At 47.0% G+C, this 21,663-nt stretch overlaps 1 protein-coding gene across 3 annotated transcripts in view; it reads right to left on the bottom strand.

The window, feature by feature from the left end:
• COLEC11 (collectin subfamily member 11) overlaps positions 1-17,711 on the bottom strand; it is a 66,855-nt gene extending 49,144 nt beyond the window's left edge. The window contains exon 1 of one of the 3 annotated variants that reach the window (XM_019537434.1): positions 17,026-17,711. The gene's annotated coding sequence lies outside the window, so the exon portion shown is untranslated. The other 2 variants (XM_019537438.1, XM_019537436.1) reach the window with 2 other exon arrangements.
• Positions 17,712-21,663: the final 3,952 nt, after the last annotated feature.

A 21,663-nucleotide genomic window follows, 5' to 3' on the forward strand; every position in this document is an offset into this window, starting at 1 on the left:
TCCTGCCCTTTGGGCAGGGGGCTGGACTTGATGATCTCCCGAGGTCCCTTCCAGCCCTGATGTCTATGAAATCTATGAAATCTAAGATTCGGCCCAATTTGGCAGCTGAATCTCCAAATCCAAATTAAAGCAGGAGACCCATTAAAAGGTCCAAATCAAATTGGAAGCCTCTGAATCAATTCAGAAAAGATTCAGAAACATTCAGAGATTTGGAAGGCAGGCTTGCAGGAAATAGAAACTGAGAAAAGGGAGGGGAAAGAGGTGGGGGAAAGACTGCTCTGGTATTGACATCCATAGCTGGCCAGTGACTGTGATCTTTCCCTAAGTTCCCTTCTAATCATAGTGCTCTGGGGGAGGGACATAGAAACAACATATAAGGCTGTATGTGAAGTAATCTGTGGCTTTGTGAGCTGTGTCTGTCTTGGACCAGCAGAGTCTGAAAGGCTCTAGCGTGCTATCTAGTCTCTTGGTAGCTAGCTAGTCTCTCTTCTTCTGTGTTTTCCCTGACAGTGTGTCTACACTGTGCAGGAAAGCACAACATATATTACAGACACACACACATTTTGCATCACACCAAACATTATGAAGCATGCTGGAAAGGCAGGTGCTAGGTCTTCTGGCATGGTAGGGAGAGGGGGCAGAGGGAGAGCTGCAAGTCCCCCCCCAACCCTCATGCACCCTCTTTCCTGGAAGCAATGAGTCTTCTGCTGCTAGTGGGAGCAAGGAGGTAGTAGCAGTGTCTGCACTTGCACCACCTCCACTAACACCATTAATAACCACCAGCATGACAGTCTCCACCCCAATTTTAGTTCCCCGTGTAAGCCTTTCAGTGCCAGAGGAGGAGCTGGATCTGGAAGCAGAAGAGCTGAGTGCCATAGCTAAGGAAATTCTGGGGATGGAGGGGGAATCTGAGTTTGTGCTCCACACCCCTCAAAGTTTTCCTAAAGGCAGATCTCTTCTGGAAGGCACTTTGGAGGAGGTTGTGGGGCAGGTGGCTGAGCTCCTCCTGTTGATGTGACTCTGCCTAATGAAGAGGGGGATAAGGCAGGATCCCCACCCTCAACCCAGAAGCAGGTGGATCATTCTGATGTGGCAAATGATCTCAGGTATGCTATCTGCCAGCACTGCCAAAAGCAGATCAGCTGGGGCAAGGAAGAGAAATACTTCACCAGCACGGCAATGTTGCTGCATCTCAGGAGGCAGCACCCCCTTGCCCTTATTCCTCCTGTAGTTTGCCCAAAAAGAAGTCCCCTTTTCACTCCAAAGCCCCCGTCCCCAAGAAGCAGAGGCAGGACACCCTGGACCATTGGGGGAAAGGTGGAGACAAAGGGAGACACATTCCCAAGGTGAGCAAGATCATCCAGAGCATTGGGAGATGCTTGCTCTGTGTGGTCAGCCCTTCTCCTTTGTTAAGCATCCAGGGTTCAGGCAGCTCATGGCACTTGTGGTTCCATCCTACCAAGTGCCCCCACACACCACCTTTAGCAGGACAGTGGTGCTTTCCCTGTATGAGGCATGCAGGGAGTACTTGAGGGAGGGACTGCAGAAGGCAGGGCCGCAGGTAGCTTTGCACTTCACTTTGGACATCTGGAGCAGCCAGGGTGGAGATCAGGCATACCTTACTCTTACAGGGCACTGGTGCGATCAGTCAGGGCATTGGTGGGTTCTCCTTCAAGCGGAGGTGATGGATGAGTCCCACATGGCAAGGGAGATCATGGGACCATGAACTGCATGTGCAGGGGTGGCTCATTGGGGAGGCCAAGCTCACCCATCGGTTCATGATCACCGACAACTTTGTTGGCATCTGCTGTGTGGCACACAAGTTCCACCTCACAATCAGGGACACCTTGGAGGGGGACAGGGCTCCTGGTGACGGTGCTGTCATTACTTTTAACAGCCAGCTCATTTAAAAATCCAGGAAGGTGGTGGGCTACCTCCACCAAAGCATTGGGGGGGGCCGGGTGCTGTGGGAAAAGCAGGCAGAGCTGAGCATCCCACAGCACAAAATCATGCAGGATGTGGAGACTCGGTGGAACTCCACATACCTGATGCTTGAAAGGCTGATCAAGCAACAGAAGGCATCCACGAGATGGCCTTGGTTGGGGAGACTGGGATCAGCAGCCCCCTCAACAAAACTGAGTAAGATACAATCTCCCAGATCTTGGTGGTCCAAGCCATTCCTCGAGGCCACCAGAAGTCTCAGTGCTGGCGATGCCTTCCTTAGCCAGGTGATTCCTATAGTGAAGAAGCTTGAGAATCAAATGGAAGTTCCAGGGGATCAATGTTCCTGGCTAGAGCAAGCAGCTTTCACCAGAGGTGCAGGCACTGGTGAAGCAGCTGAAGGAGGGCATCAAAAAAAAGTCTGGATGCGTTGTGGTCCAGTACAGCCCACATGCTAGCAAGTATACACAACCTGAAGCTGAAGGGGAAGCATCTGCAGCAGTAAGACCTTGGATTACTGGACGGAGGTGCTGGTGAGCAGAATCAGGGAGGCAGAAAGGCAAAGGTGGGGGGACGTGGAAGAGGGGGATCCACTTTGCCATGCCAGCACTTCAAGCACCAGTCAATCTCCTCCACCACAGCCTCTGCCAATGTGGGCCAAGGGTATGGTTTCAATGTTGAGGTCCAGAGACACCAGACCCCACCATCCAGCAGGTAACATGGAGGCCTCAGTGCCTATCAATCTCACCGAGGATGTGGAGCTGCTGCACTGCGACCCCTTGGCCTATTAGGCAACCCATAGCCAGATGTGGCAGGATCTAGCCACGGTTGCCTGGCAACAGCTGTCCTGTCCACCAACCAGTGTTCCAAGCGAGAGGGTGTTCAGCATTGTTGGTGATGTTGTGACACCCCACCGCATCTCCTTGGATCCTGGTTTGATGGGGCAGCTGGTGTTCCTGAACATGAACCTCCTGCTGGCTGGGGTTTCCCAAGCTCCACATGCAGACAGAGTGAGTGCCACCCTCCTCACTCTGAACCTATTTGCTTTTTTTATTTGCTTTTAGAACCATTTAATACCCCACTCCCAGAGCTGGAGGCAGCAGCTTAGTTTATCACCAGCCAGCAGGGAAAGAACATCTCCTTGCTGAGCTCCCATGCCAGGAAGAACTTGGAGGTATAGACTGAGGCTATGGGGAAGAAGAAGGCCCCAGGTCCTGGACATGACCTAAAACTGTACCCTGCCAGGATAGGGAGGCCTGGTGGGACTGCCAGTAGCATGACCACTCCAGGAAATGCCAGACCCATGAACCTCCCTGGTGAAAGGCAGGTGTTGTTGTTTGTCCTTTGTGGGCAAAGATAATCATATCCAGTGGGAGGAGGAGAGGGAAGAAGAGGAAAAAGAAGTAGGAAAGAAAAAGGGAAGGAGAGAAGAGAAAAGGAGAAAGAAGGAAAAGGAGAAAAAAGGGAAAGAGAAGATAACGAAGTGGGGGTGGAGGCTAGGTCACATGTGTACATAGGTGACTTATAAGTCCAATCTTTGCTTTGAAAAATCTGCTGCAGCAGGGGCAGGAGAGCGATGAAGACTGGATACAGGAGTTTTTTGTTTTCTTAGCTGCGCATTACTTCATTGCTTCTGCCATGTGGTACTGTTCAAAGGTCAATGCTCCATTCTGGATTTGGGACCTCCAGGATGGATAGTCATGAGCAATTTGCTCCCATGACTCTGGGTGGATGCCGAAACTCTTTAGGGGCACCTTTAGGGTGTCCTTGTACCGCTTCTTATGGAGTCTGCCAAAGGCCATGCTAGCTTTCGCTAATCTCTCATACAACAGTCCAGAGGAGAGCCACGCGCATGATCAGAGGTCAGGAAAACAGATCGTACGATGACAGGCTGAGAGACATGGGACTCTTTAGCCTGGAAAAGCGCAGGCTCAGGGGTGATCTGATAGCCACCTATAAGTTTATCAGGGGTGACCACCAGGATCTGGGGGAACGTCTGTTCACCAGAGCGCCCCAAGGGATGACGAGGTCGAACGGTCACAAACTCCTGCAAGACCGTTTCAGGCTGGACATAAGGAAGAATTTCTTTACTGTCCGAGCCCCCAAGGGCTGGAACAGTCTGCCAGCGGAGGTGGTTCAAGCACCTACATTGAACACCTTCAAGAGTAAATTGGATGCTTATCTTGCTGGGATCCTATGACCCCAGCTGACTTCCTGCCCTTTGGGCAGGGGGCTGGACTCGATGATCTCCCAAGGTCCCTTCCAGCCCTAATGTCTATGAAATCTATGAAATCTATGAAACAAATGTCTAGTGGCAAAGCTCCTGGAGCCAATGCAATTCCAGCAAAGGTCTACAAATCAGGTGGTCATGGCTTTGCAGAGAAACTAACCACAATCTTATGCAGTATTTGCTCACAGGACATAGAAGGATACCTCCATTGTCCATCTGTACAAGAGAAAGGGAAATTGCCAATGCTCTGACAACTACAGGGGCACATTCCTCCTCTCAACTTCCTGAAAGATACTCACAAGAGTCCTCTTCAACCAGCTGAATAACCATCTGAATGACCTACTGTCTGAGAGTCAATGTGGCTTCAGAAAATGACCCGGAAACACTGACATGGTGTTTGCAGTCTGGCAGCTTCAAGAAAAGTGCCAGGAACATAATGTCAATCTTTTCCTCACATTCGTTGATCTAAACAAAGCCACGCTTCATGATGTCCTCTTCACTGATAACTGTGCATTATACGTAGGCTCAAAGGTTGACATGCAACAATCCATGGACCTACTCTCATCAGCCTGTGACAACTTCAGACTCACTATTAACACAAAGAAGACCAAAGTAATGTTTCAACCTGCACCTGGCACAATACCCCAGGAACCACACATCTCAGTTAAAGGCCAACTGTCTATGGTCAACAAGTTTGCCTATCTAGGCAGCATGCTCTCCTGTGCTGTCCACATTGATGATGAAGCCAATGCAAGATTAGCAAAAGGTGGGTAGGGGGTGCCTGATAACCTCCAGCCACTGCACACATGCACAGTCCTGGCTGGGGGAAGCCCAAACCTGTAAGATCTTTGAGAGGCCTGAGACTTATTGGTTACAGTGGAGTTGTGAGAGTGAGAACAGGCAGGTGGCTCAGATCTGACCTGAGCTATCCTTGGCTGGTCTGTGATGTGGCCAGGACTCAAGTGGGGGTTGAAGGGCCAGGGGCATACCGTGAGGAATGCCCAGAGCAAGAGGCTCAGGATTCTGACTGGCCTGGAGGTAAGGCCAGGGCATAAGAAGGAGCCAAAGGTCCCAGAGAGGTGACCACAGCTGGAGGGAGTGAAGGATGCAATTTGCAAGGCATGGGCTGCAGTGGAGGGGAGGTACAGAGCTGTGGACTGAATGTCACCCCTAGACATCAGGGGCCTAAATGGGCAGCCTCTTGCCTGGGTAACATCTGAATCAGTTGTCCATCAAGACATGGCAGGAAAAGAGGGGTGGGCAGCTGGCCCAGAAACAGGTAGATGGGGCAGGCCAAGATCTAACCAGCACTGGGAAGGACCCCTGTTAGAGGCTGCCATCCCTGCTGCATTTATCTCACTCTGACTTAACACACACAAGGCAGACAAGGTTCTTTGGGTCAATCTGATATCTTTTATTAGATCAACTAAACAGTTGGAAAAATATATCTTAGCAAGCTTTCGGGTTTAAAAACCCTTCGTCAGGCTGAGGAAGCATCTGCAGTTGGTGTGTGCTCTTCCTGGATAGAATGAATAGTAAAGAAGCTAGAGGCTGTTACTCATGCAAGAAAGGCAGTCAGGGAAAATGTAAATTGAGGTGTCAGGGGTGAGAGACAGTTTAGGGTGGGGTGTAGCAGGTAAAAGTGGAGAGGTACCTGGGGAATCAGGTGTCAGGCAGGTTATAGTGTGTCATAAATCCAATGTCTATATTGAGTCCATGAGTTTTTATATCTAGGAAGTTGATGAAGTGAAGTTCATAGACTCATCTGTGAAAAGTGTTTTGTAAATTCCCTTTGAGGATCAGGACTGAGAGAGTGAAGAGAGTGGTTTTCTTGTGAGAAATGTGCCCCCACTGGTCATTGGGTATTTTTGTCTTTAATAGATGTCCACTGTGCATTCAGTTTGGTATGCAGTTGTTGTTTCGTCTCTCCTACATATTTTCCATCAAGGCATTTGGTGCACTGGATGAGATATATAACATTTCTGGAGTTGCAGCTGTAAGATCCAGGAGTGGTGATGGTTCTGTTGTGGGGTGTAGTAATTGTGGGGGTACTGGAGATATGTTGGCAGGTTTTGCATTTCTTGTTATGGCCTGGTCTGGATCCATTCAGTGTGTTTTAGGCTCTAGGAAGCTTGCTTCTGGTGATGTGGTTAGCAAGTTTTGGTGTTTGTTTGAATTTACAAAATACTTTCCATAGATAAGCCTATGAACTTCACTTCTTCAACCTGCTAGACACAAAAACACATGGATTCAATATTGACATTGGATTTATAACACACGATAACCTGTCTGACATCTGACTCCCCAGGTACCTCTCCACTTTTACCTGCTACATCCCCCTTCCCCCAACCCCCAGCCTGTCTCTCAGCCCCTGACACCTCAATTTACTTTTTCACTGACTGCCTTTCTTGCATGCATACCAGCCTCTGGCTTCTTTACTATTCCTTCCATCCAGGAAGAGCATACACACCTACTGCAGATGCTTCCTCAGCCTGGGGTTTTTAAACCTGGAAGCTTGCTAAGATATATTTCTCCAACTATTCAGTTGGTCTAATAAAAGATATCAGATTGACCCAAAGAACCTTGTCTGTCTATGTACTTAGACCAACACAGCTACAATCTACACCCTTTAACATACACAAGTGATACAAGTTTTGTTTTCAACAGTTTGAGGGGCACTTTCACAGAAACTCTTGCACCTATCTCCTTGTAACTTGTCAGGCTTCATGCCCTCAAAGGGGGCAACCATCCCTGCTGTTTTCATCCAAATCTGAAAAAAAATTATGAAGTTATAGGTATTTTAGGTATTTTCCCCATTATAGTCTATGACCAAATCTCTGAATCCGCCAAATTGAATCGGGACAGTGACACGAATCACAGAATCAAATCACTGTCCTTCTGAATTGGCCGAATCTGAATCTGAATTTAATATTTGCTGCTTTGCACAGGCCTACTATCATACTTGCAAGGCTAAAATGACCTTCACATGGCCAAAGGTCTGCTTCTGAAAAGACAGGGTATTCTGGTCCCTATGGTACATCAGAAAGATCTTCTTGAAGATCCAGGATGGACACGAAGGCATAGACAAGTGCAGACTGCAAGCACAAAAACCTATATGTTGTCCCAGTCCAAGTACGCAACTGCAAATACAAGTAGTGAGTTGCAAAGAATGTTAACAAGGCAAAAAACAAACACAAAAACCATTAGTCTCTAGAAAGTTACCTGACAGACCTTAGCAACAAATAGCAACAGATTTGTCTTTCCAGAAAGGACACACATACATTATTGTAGTTGATTACTTCTCCAGATATATTGATTTGGCTGTTTCAACATAGACCTCATCAGCACACATCATCTAGAACATTAAGTTAGTATTTGCAAGATGCAGAGTTCCTGAAGTTCTCGTGTCAGATAACTGCATTCAGTTTGCCTCTGAGACATTCCATGTGGTTGCAAAGAACTTTGATTTTCAGAATAGATTTGAGAGTAACATAGACTACTAAAACTACTACATTGGTTTTTGAGCTGCAAAGATCAAAACTGTACATAATACATGATACCACAGTATTCTGGAAGTCATTTTGTTCTATATCAAATATTGAACAAACCATTTTTTTCTGATGTTTTATTTTTTCAGCATCTTATTTTAGAGATAGTGGAATACTAGCTTTAAAGATTTCTGCAAATATTAACACATATACAGCACTCCTGCTTGCCTCTGGACTATCTCCAGCAGAACTTCAGATGGAGGGATTAAGGATCTCTCTTACCATGACACTGCTGGAGCATGGAATTAAGTGGTGAACCTAAAATAATTTTAAAACAAGAAGGTGAAAACATAAAATGTTATAAACAAAATGGATTGTGCAATGCTTGATACAGAACAAATGACTACCAGAACACTGGGATATTGAATATCATGTACAGCTCTGTTCTTCACATCTCAAAAAGGATGTAGTAAAATTTTAAAAGATACAGGTAAGGGCAACCAGAATGATTACATGTATGGAGGAGTTTCCATACCAAGAGTGACTAAAAAAGGATAGGACTCTTCAGTTTGGAAAGGAGAAGGCTGAGGGGGAATATGACAGAGGTCTATAAAATCATGAAGGGTGTAGACCAAGTGAATGAGGAACTAAATCCCAGAATGCTAGAACTATTGGGCACCTACTAAAATTAGTAGAAGGCAGGTTTAAAACTAATAAGAGAAAGTTGGGACTTGGCAGGGGGAGGGTTTTAATGCAATAGGTAGTTAACTTGGAATTTATTGCCACAGAAGATAGTAGAAGCAGATAGCACAGCCAGGGTCAAAGAGAGACCAGATAATTTCAAGGATGATAAGTAGGGGTCTGCCGAATTTGAGCAGGCAGCCAGCCAATTTCGACAGCAGATCTGAGGGATAGCCACTGTTTTGTGGGCTGAGTGTGGCACAGCTCCCCCACACCTCTCACTGGCCAACAGACCCTGGCAGTCCCCACCTGCAGATTACCACATGGCCCAAAACCATGGCTTAATTACTCTGATTAAACCCAGGGAAGCCATTAATCCATGTGTTATTAAGTACAGATTAATGACTCCCTGGGTTTAATCAGGGAATTAAGCTGTGGTTTTGGCCCATCCCCAAGTGGTGGGCTCTGTGATTTTGGCAGACTTGTTGCAAAAAAACACTTACTAGCAAGCAAAGAAAAGGCTGGGAAGCCCTGCAGTCTTGAAGCACAAGGAGAACCTGAAGCGGGGGACAGCGGGGGAGAGGACAGAGGGGGAGAGATGGAGCAGCAAGGGTGGGGGGCAGGGAGGGGCAGGGCTGTTCACAGCAAGAGGCACAGAAGCAGCCTCCAGCTGTGAGCAACCCTGTCCCACCTTGTCCCCCTCCATGAATCCTTCCTGCGACTAAGTTGTTGGGTTTTTTTCTGTTTTGGGGGGAGGTTTTGCAAAATGGCAGAATCTGCAGGTTTTTTGCAGATCCTGCACTTTTTTCTGCAGCCAACCTGAAATTGTGGTTTCCATGAAAATTGCACCATCATGATTTCAATAGGTCCCTAATAATAGAGCTATCAATAACTGTTGAACAGAACAGCTGGAGAGGTTTCTTTTGGAATCTCTAAACCAATACTGGTGGATGCTAAGGTGGGTATTGAATAGGGGATCGATCACTCTAGATAGATCTAGGTTCAATGCTTTCCCTCTAAAAGCAGGGGTGGGCAAAACACAGCCTGCAGGCCAGATCTGGCCTGGCAAGGGATTTTATCTGGCCCACGGTGGGTCCCTTGGCCCCACCTGGCCCAGGCCTGGGGTGGAGCCCAGGCTGTGGCACATGAAGCCAGTCCTGCCACCCCCAGGTATGCAGTGTGTCAGGGGTGATGCAGCAGCTGTACTCAGTTTCCCAGCAGCCCCCACAGCAGCAGTTCACTCTGCCTGGCTGCTGCTGTCAGTGTCTGCTCCCACCACTGGACCTGGATCTACTACCCAACCCATCCGTCCCGCACCCACCACCGGGGGTGTGTCACAGGGCACTTAAGCGCCCTGCGCCTGAAATGGAACCAACCTTTGAGAGACTAGTGGTGAGAAGGGGGAGGCTCAGCTGCCAGTCACCAAAGCAGCACAGGTGTGGGTTGCTGAGACAACCAGTTTGGTCAGCTGACTGGAAGGGGGCAGGGCCTGGCCTATATAAACAAGCCAGGCTGAGCCAGAGGTTAGTTCCCCTCTGGCAGTTGAGGAAGGTAGAGCTCTGTTGGAGCAAGCAGAGCAGGGAAGCCTGATGGTCTGTGTGGCTTCTGCATGAGGATACTGGGTGGAGGAAACCCTAGTAGGGATGTGAATGAAAGTTAGCCAGTTTGGCTTGGAATTTATGTTGTAACACAGGAGTGTGTTTTCTGTTTTGTTGTTGTATAAGACTGGAGGACCGGGTGAGGCTGTAGGGGTTGGAGGAGGCCTCATAGGAGCTCCCCGGTAGTGTGGGGGTTCCTGGTGCCGGAGAGGGCGCTATGTTTTGGGGTGTATCGACCCCGGCCCCAGTGTGGGCAGTATCGGGAGGGTAAAGCCCCAGTGTGGGTGCAGGTGAGAAGCCCCAGTGGGGCGCAAGACCTAGAAAGGGGGTCTGGAGGCCAGGCACAGCTATGGCCACCTGAGCCTCGATTGTAGGAGGCCCCAGTGCGGGCGAGAGCACGGGAGGCGAGGCCCCAGTGCGGGCGCCAGCAGTTAGGGAGACAAGCCGGAGAGTGTCCATGAGGGCACGGGTAACTGTAAGGCCCACGTGTAGCCCCAGAGGTTAGAGTGCACCATGTCACCGAAGGCAGGGCACAGACTGGGACATCTCAAGGCACCGTGTCAAAGAGGGTAAAAAGGCAGTCTCCCTTTTACTATTAACATCAAAGACATGATGGGCAAGATAAAGAGGGTGCATGGAAACTGATTTGGCACGGTAGGTAGGGGGTGCTAGGGGAGTTCATGACACCCCTAGGCCTCATCCTGCCACAGGGTGCCAAACAAAACTTGTAGGTGGGCAGGTGGGGTCCCTGTGGAGACCAGGCCAGGACCCCAATGGGCGATGTGCACTCAATCAGGCAAATGGAATTGGACTGTGGGGGGTCGGGAGTGGTGTCCAGGACTGGGATTGGTAACAGCATGGGTCTGGGGCCCAGGGCAGAGCCCCAATCCACTCCCCACATGTCCCTGAAAACCTTCCCCATGTGGCATGTTATTGTCCTTGCTGCATGGCAGAAGCCACCCAACATGTCCTGCTGGAACCCATGCACATCGGGCAGCCCAGGGGCTTGGGCCAGGTGGAAGAGATGGGAGCACCCCAGAGAAGGTGCTCTACACTGTGCAACCCCCGATATGTGTGGTAGGGGAGCTCCTTTCCCCCCATCTCCCTTGCAGGTCAGATGCAGAAACCTGCAGGGGGCAGGTCTGTCCACATGATCTGGCCTGAGGGAGGAGGAGCCAGTTGGAGGGGTGGGGAACCCAGGCTGGGCAGGGGGCTTCTTTTCTCTGCTTTGCCTCCCCCTGCCCTGCTTTGCAACAGCACAGGGTGGGGCTAGCCCAGCTGGCCGGAGCAAAGGAGCAGTGGCAGAGGCTAGCCTGCTCACCTGCCTACCCACAAACACTCCTGAAATGAAATACGGGGGGACTATGGCCAAACTCGAGTTGGGAGGGGATCTGGGACAGAAGTTCCATAAACCAGTTTAACCTAACTCAGTTAAATCTGATACTGCAGGTATCCAGGTTTCTCTCAAGCTGGGTTTATGTGAGCTGAACTTCTGTTCTGTTACAGGTTTAAACCAGTTTCCAATCACTTAAACTGGTTTATATGTAACTTCTGTCTCTAGCCTTGGAGTTCAAACAAGGCTGTTTAACTTTGTCATCCCCAACAGACTCTGCTCCTAAATCAAGTTTAAATTGAAGAACTGTGTTGAATATTGTAAGATGAGAAGTCCACCCTAATTCCTAAATGTCACTGATTGATCCTAGGAAACAGGTGTTATTCATCCTGCCATAGGCTCTCTACTTGCTTCTTCTGTTTCATCACATAATCCCAATGACTTTCTTACATCTCTGACCACGGACTCATGTGAATACTAGACATCAGTCTTACTCTTTAATACAAGAGAATCTGCACTTAGCTGGAAATATGTCTGCAAACACAGAACAAAAACACCCTTCCCCCCACACCCAAAATAACAGTAACAAGTGTTACTGGCATCACTTCCATGACAAAGTAGTATGGTATTAATATTTACAAAGATTCCTATAGTCAAATACTCAAATATTTCTAGAAATAAAACTGCTGCCCCTCCACAAAAGATATTGCTACTTCTCCAAGCCAATTTATATTTTACTAGAATTTCTGGTCTATATTAGAAACAAAGCAGAATACAGATCCTTTGCAGAGTTCCATTCTTTACCCCTCACCCCTCAAAAATGAGGGTTCAAAAGCTAGCCAGTATAGACATGTGTGACAAACCACTGGGCATGGTTAACAACATATGCCAGCTCTTTGCTATGGCTTTTATTTCCAAGACACCACCTCTCAGTCAGTTGTATGGGACTGGTGTTGAGCTCCCACTGACATGTTCCTTTGAAATAAAGCTGCAGCAAACAGCTGAGCAGCTCATATTTAATTTGGCAACCTACTGTGAACTATATGGGTAGCAAACCACTCCGACACAAAATGACCAGGGCTTTACTGTAGCGGTTTTCCAGCTGAAAAATACTGCATATTCTGTGCTAACAAATTAAGAAGAGCACAGAATAAAGCCTGGCTGCTTTCCTGTAATCTGACAAAAGCAGGGTGTTTTTGCTGATATCTTTTATTGGACCACCATAATAACTTGTACAGTTGTCAGGCTAGCTCTTAGCTCCAGGGTTTTCTATCCCACTTTCTCCTTTCAACACTTTTGATCACTGAATTAATTAAAAGACTTTTTTCCCCTGTTGCTTCTCTTTCCTATGCATGAATAGTACTTTCTGTGCCAGCTTTACACTATCATAGAATCATAGAAGTAGGGTCAGAAGGGACCTTGTAGATCTTCAAGTCCGATCCCCCGCCTGGGCGGGAGAAAAGAAAAACTATTTTCTTACTTGATTCCTTTCATCTTCACTGTGCTGTCATTTGGAGAATTAGCCATTCATTACAATTTTCTTAAATATCTTTGATTTAAATCTCAGGTGTTCAACAAATTTTCTGCATTCTCTACAGCTGGTAAAAGTCACAATGTTCTCATTCATCATTTAGTGCCCTTATAAAAGCTTCCAAGCTTCCTCTGTACATCTGCACCCTCTCCGATAAAAACATGGCCACACGTCCCTCTCAAGAAAGATATGCTTGCAAAGCTTTTCAAGAATGATGTCATAGTTGTTCTTATTGCCTTCCTCAGCAAAGGAAAGTGATTCATAAATAATTTGTGGCTCTCTCTGCATTACATTAATCAACATGCTAACCAATGCTTCACTACCCTCTTTGTTAAGCATTCTTGCAGTATGGAACATAGCTAAACACTCCTGTCACTAGGGCTATTCAGTGTACTACAGGTTTCCCTTGATTTATGCAGGTTCTGTATATGCAAATTCACTCTTATGCAATGACTATTTTTATACCCCAAATTTATTATATGCAGGTTTATTCACTCTTATGCAATTGGCATAGGTGCCCCCCCAAGCTGGTAAGTCTGTGGGGAGAGGGGAAAGGGCACTCACCACAGTCCCTGCTGCAGCAGCCCCAGGAGCAGCTGCTGGGCTGCACCATGCCCTGAACCCCACTCACTCCAGCCCCTGCCTCAGGAGTGGCCAATGCCAGCTGCCTGCAGTCACTGGGCTACACTGTGCCCCGAACCCTCCGGGGCTCCAGTTGTCCCCAGCCCCTCAACTGTGCCGTGCCGTGGTGCAGGCAGGCGGTGTCAGCTGCTCCTGAGGCCACTGCACTACGGGCTGGGGTGAGTAGGAACAAGCAAAGCCCCTGCCACTTCCGGGGCAGCTGCAGCAGAGGAAGGGGTGGGGTGAGTGCGGACAAGCTGTGCCATGCCCCATGCCCCCCAGGGCTCCCACTCACCCCAGCCCCTAGTGCAGCAGCCCTAGGAGCAGCTGACACGACCTGCCTGCACTCAGCATGGAACAGCCCAGGGGCTGGGGTGAATGGGGACAACTGGAGCCCCAGAGGGTTCAGGGCATGGTGCATCCCAGCGGCTGCAGGCAGCTGGTGTCGGCCGCTCCTGGGGCAGCTACAGCAGGGGATGGGGTGAGTGTGTACAAGCTGCACTGTATCCCGTGCCCCCCAGGGCTCTGCTTGTTCCCATTCACCCCAGCCCCTGCTGCAGCAAGAGCCGTGCCCCCTGCCCTGCGCCCACTGGCAGTTCCCTCCACTTTGCTCCCTGCTGCAGCCCCGGGAAGGGCACCCCCCCACCCCTTCCTTAGTCCCAGCCTTACTCCCTCCCTCACCACCATGGGAACATATCCCTATTGGTTACACTGTAAACTGGGTTCCCTTTATGTGAATTCGATTTATGCTCAGTTTTCCAGGAATACATGTACCGCATAAATTGAGAGAAACCTGTAGTGAAACCGGGAGTACTGGTGGCTAATCTTTGGCATTTTCTTGTGCTTTTTATGTTGGTGCACTTTTGATACCGCATTTGTGGGACAACACTAAAAGGAAGCACTTCAGAACACTGACCAAGGAGCTTCGCAGAGCACGCAAAACAAGACCAAGTCTAAATCTCTGTCAGTCTCTGTGGCCTTACTGCAAAGCTTCCACCTCCGACATCCTCCAGCCTGGCCTAACAGTCATACATGATATGGGCACAGTAGCTAATGAACTTTGCATTCTTAGAACTAGTAGAAGGTACTAATTAACGTCTGGACCAGGTTTGTCCCCAGCATTTCCTATTGGCTGTTTCTAGGTAGCTCCCACTCAGTGAGCAGGGCTTTTCACCTCAGGTACACACATCTCCTGTACACTGTATAAGACATGTTGGTGCCTGACAAAGGATTCTGGATTTTATTCTGGGGACAGGGCAGCCATACAAATTAATACGACACCAAAAGAAAGCCTTTTGAGGAAATGCCCATGCATGCTTTAAGCACCTCATGGGATTTTCTAGGTCTAGCTACCTTCAAAATTCTTCTTAATTTCCTTCAAATTGCAGTTCCCAATCTGTAAAATGGGGATAGGATAATTATTGTGTCACAGGGGGTGTCACAAGGAAAAATACTTTAGACGCTGTGAGGCACTTGGGCACTGTGGAGAAGGACCTTAGACAGGTGTGAATCCATGATAACGGCTCAGGTGAGATACTGCCTGTGTGTTAACATGGATTACCAAACAAGCATGAAGCTGGCTCCTCCCCAGCGACATGACAATGAGGATTTGCTTGACTTTCTGAGCTATTTTGGAGCAACGGGGCTATGCCTTGCCCGGCATTTGTTTCTTGTGGCCTTTCTCTGTGGATCAGCTGAACTACATAATGTATCATGGTTTTCTCTGTTAGCCAGGAGAAGCAATACAACATGGAGCTCTTGACCGTGGGGCTTTATGGGAGATGTAGTTCATCTGTAGGTTCTGGCCCAGAGTCAAAGGAACAAACTTTAATTCCCATAAGGCACTAGAAGTCACATTCTTGGCTAAAAAAAAAAAAAATTTGGATTTAAGCCAGAAAGAACTGACAAAAATAAAGTTTCCCTTAGAAAGTGGACACTTTTCATGAGGATCTGCTGTGTTGAAAACTCAATCTTCTGCTACAGTTTCTGTTAAAGGTTTGACTATATATTTGGTTGATAATGAATGTATTAAGAATACAAAATATAGTATTGTTCAGGTGATTTTGTGTAGCCACATGTTCACTTCTAAAGTATAGTATTTAAAGAATCAAAAGCATTTGAAAAAAAATGCTTCTCTTCTGAAGGATTGTTATTATTTGCATTATAGCAGTGGCCAAAGGCTCTAACCAATATCAGGATCACATTATGCCAGGCACTTCCTGGCAGAGAGGAGTCAATCTCTTCCACAGAAGCTCACAAGTGCCTCAGGCTGATCCATGAATCAGTTTCAAGATTGAGATCAGTTGTCATTTTTTCCCTCATTCTAATCAAAATCAACCAGACTTCAAAGCAATGACATGTGATATCTTATTTTTAAAAATATAGTTCATGTATTCTGATCAAAGTGTTACCAGCATTGCAAGAAGGGATGTAATAGACTGAAAGATTGATGTCATTATTCTGAATTAGCAATAATTTCTAGAAATCAATGGTTGTTTCACAACCTTCACTGTCTCTAATTGTTTAATGACTGTGATTTTAAATTGGAAATGTCCAAAATCCAAATGCTCAAAAAGCAGCTGCTGAGAATGAACATTACCACCATTTTTTCCAGTTACATTTTCAGAGCCTTTCAGCAACTTAGCAGCAATTTGTAATCTTTTCATCTCAGAGATTTCTTTAATTTCTTTGTATGACAAGTGAAAAATAAAACTGTATTTCACCACTATGCAGACAAACAATTTTGCAATAAAAAGCTATTTTCTCCCCTCTCAAACCTTGCAGGTAAAATCATCCACCAGTTGTATATGAAATCCTTTATTGAATATACCACTAGATACAGTCTTTATTATCCGTGATTCAGTCTTCACTAACGGTGCCCCTTTACTAGCCACTGACATATCCTTGTCATTATAAGTTCCTCCATCATCTACTTCAGTATGTCACATACAACATGACTTCTCTCCTTCGCATTAGGGTTACGTTATAAACTCATCTTTCATACACAACAACCTGGTACTGCAGAAGAAATTTAGAGATGGAGGGAGGAAAAGAAAGAGGAAGAGGGAGAAAGTGTTGGAGAAATGTTTATCATTTTCAATGTTAAATGGAGATTTTATCTATTATGAAGAAGAACAAGCAATCCTCTCTCACTTTTGGCAATTAAACCATGAATGTTCTAGCCAGACACACACACACACACACACACACACACAAAGCTGAAATTACAAAAACTCATTAATGGGTGTGGAGATGAAAAGTGACTACTCTAAAACCAACTGAACTTGATTACAGAATTTGAAAACTCAAAATAAAACCAACACCCCATTCTTACAATTCACTCTTTCTTGCTTCACATTTTAAATTACAAAATCTAGGATAAAAAGGAGTTATGTGAAGTAAATCACACAGGCTCCTGTAAGCAGTAAGTTCCACATTACCTCCTAAACAGCAGTACATCAAACCTGTTATTTACTTCTCTTTCCCCTAACACACACCAGTTGTCAGTCATACTTTGCCACTTACATAATTGGTTCCTACCATCCATCCAGATGTTCTCTTTATACCCTTTGAAACAGTAAAACTGCAAAAGTCTCTCCTACCTCACGATTGTTGAGAAAATGGGAACCGTGGAACGCTCTGTGACTGCAGGGACACTGCACAAATGAACCTCATTGCTGCTGTTTACAGAAGTCTGACAGTTTTTAATTTGAAAAGATGTTGCTTTTGCTTTTCGACAGTTCAACAAATCAGACAAAACAGTTGCAAGTGTTATCTGTAAACAGCTTCCTGCTTGAAAAAGATCAGCTGTCCTGCAGGACAATAATTAGGAGGGAAGTGTGGGAAAGCTGAAAAGGTCCATGATGTAAGCTCTTTATTTTGGGAATGTACTTTTTTGGGAATGCACTCACTTTCCCCTCCCCTTTTCTAGCATGGAACCCCTTTTTAACTGTTTAGATCTGGGCAACCACAGCTGCATGCACTGTATTCAATCAAAGTACGATTTTTCTTGCACACTTTAATTTCAGCAGATGATATATAGATTGTGTCAAGATCAGCAACCTTGACAAATTTTAATATGTGAAATTAACACTTTGTTTGCCTACACAAGATCCCTCTGCCCCTATTTTGCAATTAACCCAAATATTTTTCACTGCTGGAGGAAAACATGCGTCTGTTTTAGAGCTAACTCTCATTGCTTCATGACAATCTAAGTACTAAATTCTACACATGGCTGAGATCTTCAAGGCTGTTCTGTTCTCCTTACCCACAGGAAGTTGCCCTTTGACATCAAAGGGAGGTTTCCTGCCTGTAGGAAGAGCAGAAAAGGAATTCAGATGTCCTGCAATATAGCCTCTAAATTATTGTACCATACTGCTGTTCACTCTTCAACAGTGGTCATGGTTTGACTCTTTGGTAAATCACAGCACTTCAGTGCTAGGGAAATGTTAGTGCAGTAAGTATACATCTTAAACAACAGATCTTTTCTGAGATCTTGGCACAGTTCAGGATTGAGCTGTGCAGTGATGTATGCACAGTGAGAAAGTGCTTACAGGGGGTAAAGATGGGTTTATGAAGAACACCTCTATCTTTGTTACCCTTCTCTCTTTGCTATGACAGACAACTTGTTTCTGCTTTTCCCAGAAAATATATATTATGCAGTATATTACATTACATAATAAAACACTGTGCAGACCAAGGCTATACTGATAATTAATTAGTCTCTGAAGACTAAGAGCATACCTAAGATAAAGGGCCTAAGCTGCTTTTTCCAGTATAAATGTAGATCCTCAAAGCTTGATATCTAGACTATTGCCTTTCCATGGCAGACTGAACTTAACAGACTACCCTGCCCTTCCCCACCCCACTCCCTTTTTTTTTTGTAATAGACATAATATGTCAAAACTTGACTAGATAATTATATTGAAATTTTATCAGCACAAAAGATGAAAGCAGTCGTAGATAATGCAAATATATAAAGACCACATAAATTAAAATTCCAATACTCTTTTAACTTTATACATATAATAGGTCCCATGGGTTCAGTGAGAGAAGAACAATCAACACTTCACAGGACTGGATCCTTGGAGCGATGCTGCCAAAGGAATGCTAAAGAAACTGTTTGATGTAAAGAATGTAGCAAAATGACTTTTATCCAAGCCTTTGAAGATCATGTTACAATGGCAATGGGACATATATTTACATATGTTTCTAAATCTCTCTAGTTAAACACATAAATAACTTTGAGGGACAGAAGGGGAATTAGAAAAGGACAACATTTTCCTTGATGAAAGCTGGAAGCAAAGGAAGAATTCACATTCATGAAAATAGAATTGAATAAGAAAAAAGAAACCAAGACAGAATAAACTGTCCAAGGGAAACTAACATTGGTTTGAGGGCGTAGGGAAGACCAGGCACTGTAATGAGAAGGCATTCCTGAGTGCAAATGTTTTCCCAAGAAAAAGGAAAAAGAATGTATGGGCTTGGTTCATTCAAGGGGAAGGGGAAAAAAAGTGTTTATGAAAAAAGCCAGGGCAGTTTTCTTGTTGGTTGGGAAAAAAACTAATGGAATATAATTCTCTGAAAGTTTGAAGATAATTTTTTTGAAGTTTCTTGAGATTCAATTTAGTGTCCCATCTACAGTCTTTGGAGTTCACCCAGCCGGGGAGTGGAGCAAGAGGAGGAGGATGAAAGGAAGATGAGCACCCAGTCCTGTTTACAAGCTGAAGACATGGAGTCCTAGTTCCGCCCTCTCTGCTTAGGTGCGTCTATCTCTGCTACTTACACAACACCAGAGCAGTCTCAATGGAGTAAAAGGAATGAAGAGAGAAAAATCACTCTATTTGAATCACCAGGGCCTGGACTGCCCAGAGAGCATGTTGCAACTATTAGGAACAGCCAGCACTCCAAAAGGGGCAGGGAGCAAAGTCAGTAGACTTTTCTGACCAAAGCCCATTGGAGCAGAGAGAGAAAGTATGTTTACTCCCTTCCTGAGCAACTCCTTCCTTGTGTGGTAGTGGGAATGTGTCATCCTTCACTTGGTCCAGCACAGTCAATGCTCCTTCACAATGATACCAGGTAGCAGCAACAACCTTCTACTGGTATTATTTCCTCTAGGAATATTTCTGTACTGTATATTCAGAGGACACTCCCTACAACCATGTAGAAGCAACATACAACCAGGGCATTGACGGCTTGCTTCTAACAGCTGTTGTCTGCATCCAAATATCAGTTTGGCTCTGCATAGGCAATAGGAACATGGGAAACAGATGATAAAAGCCAGAAAAAGGAGGCATGTTAAGGCCAGCAAGAGTCTGTGGTCCCATAATGAGATTCTTAGAGTATTTGCACGGGCAGTAATGCACCCCAATAGGGTACATTATCAATACTATTCTACAGAAACCAAAAGACAACCTAAAGCTCAGTACAACACCTTTGCTATTGTCCACTGCTCCGCACCAGTGCGATGTTTTAGGAGGAACAGGTGTCAAATTCACCCCATGCCTCAGGCTGGACCAGGGCCAGGGGGAGCAGCAGCTGGGGCAAGTCCAATGGCAGCAGTGGAGATCTGGAGGCAGCAGTGCAGGCTGGGCAGTGACAGAGCAGGCAAGGGCTGCGTCTGCTGAATTTGGTGGCAGGCCACACACCCCTAGCCCCACCTTCGAGCTGACCAGCGGGCCAGAGTTCTGCAGCCCAAATCTAGCCCATGGGCCACGTGTTTGACACCCGTGTGTTAGTATAACACGGCGCGGGCAGTTACTCCAACTGGAGGGCTGCTTAATGAGTTTTAGTAAGCTGTCAAAAGCCACATCAGTAGCCCCACCCCGTGACAGTTGCCCCACCCCCTCGTTGCCATCTTGAGACTGGAAGTCCCACCCCCTAACCCCTGACTTTTGCCACCAGAAGTCCCTCCCCTTACCCCCCAGAAGTACTTCTTTGTGAAGAGGGGGTTGCCATCTTAGAACCAGAAAAAAAACAAATCGTACACTAAAAGTCAAACACCTACAACACATTTTAACTTTATTACCAAAAATATTTTTGTCATAATTTGTGTTTGCATACTGCTGTATATAGGGGTGATTGCATAATAACTCAAAAATAAAATGTGTTAGTCTGGTATATTGTGTGTGTGTGTGTGTGTGTATGGTGGGGTGGGGGGGTGTGGCTGTGGGAGGACAATAGTGTATATGTGTGGGGGTTGCGAGGGCAGGATGTGGATGTGGGCCATTTGTGGGGTGTAAAGGATGACGGGGGGTGTGGGGCAGTGTGAGGGAATGTGAGGACTCCTCCCTGACACTCCCCCTGTGGCACATTGCCCCCACCAGCAGCAACAGCAGCAGCAGGTAGGGGCGCTCAGGGCACTCATGCCTGACAGGTGCTGATGCCCGGCAGTACTCAGCTCTCGCCAGCACTGCACATCACGGTGAGGAGCACTGGTCAGCCTCTATCACCGGGACTCTGCCCTGTGCACATGCAGTCCCTGCACTTGTGCGACGCTGGAGGGAAGCCCCATGTGCTGGAGCAGGCTGCCTTCCCTGCCCCCTGCTGCGCAGGTCCCACAACTCCTCCAGAAGTGGAGGGGAGGCCTGGCCCCTGCTTCCCCATGGCGTCCCAGGACCTGTACGGCAGGGGGCAGCAAAGGCAGCCAGCTCCAGCAGATAGGGCTTCCCTCCAGTGGCATGCAAGTGCAGGAACGGCATACATGCGGTGCAGAGCCCTGGCGAGAGAAGTGGTCCAGCCGGGCTGCACTCCTCGACATGATATGCAGTGCTGGCTGGAGCCACACACTGCTAGGTGCCAGTGCCTGTACTGGGTACAAGCACCCTGAGTATCCCCACCTGCTGCTGCTGCTACTGGGAGCTACACACCATAGGGGAGTGTGTGGTCCCCACACCCACAACCTGCCCACACAAGCTCCATGCTGCTGCCAGCCCCAGCCCCATGCTCCCACCCAGCTGCAGCTCTGCCCCTACCCCCACCGCTTCCCTACCTGGTGCCTGGAGTGAGTGTGATGCCGGGCAAACCAAGCAGGTCCCCTGACAGCTGCTGCAGTGGCAGCAGCAACCCCACCAGAAATCTGCTGCTGACGGAGCCAAGCCCTTCTGCCCACAAGTATGGAAATGAGGCACAATAGGGTAAGTTGGCAGGGGGTGTATATAGTTTCATAGTTTCTAGGGTCAGAAGGGACCTGAGTAGATCATCTAGTCCGACCCCCTGCCATGGCAGGAAAGAGTACTGGG

This window comes from Crocodylus porosus, unplaced genomic scaffold (assembly GCF_001723895.1).
Source record: "Crocodylus porosus isolate Cpor-Errol unplaced genomic scaffold, CroPor_comp1, whole genome shotgun sequence".
Lineage (NCBI taxonomy): Eukaryota > Metazoa > Chordata > Crocodylia > Crocodylidae > Crocodylus > Crocodylus porosus.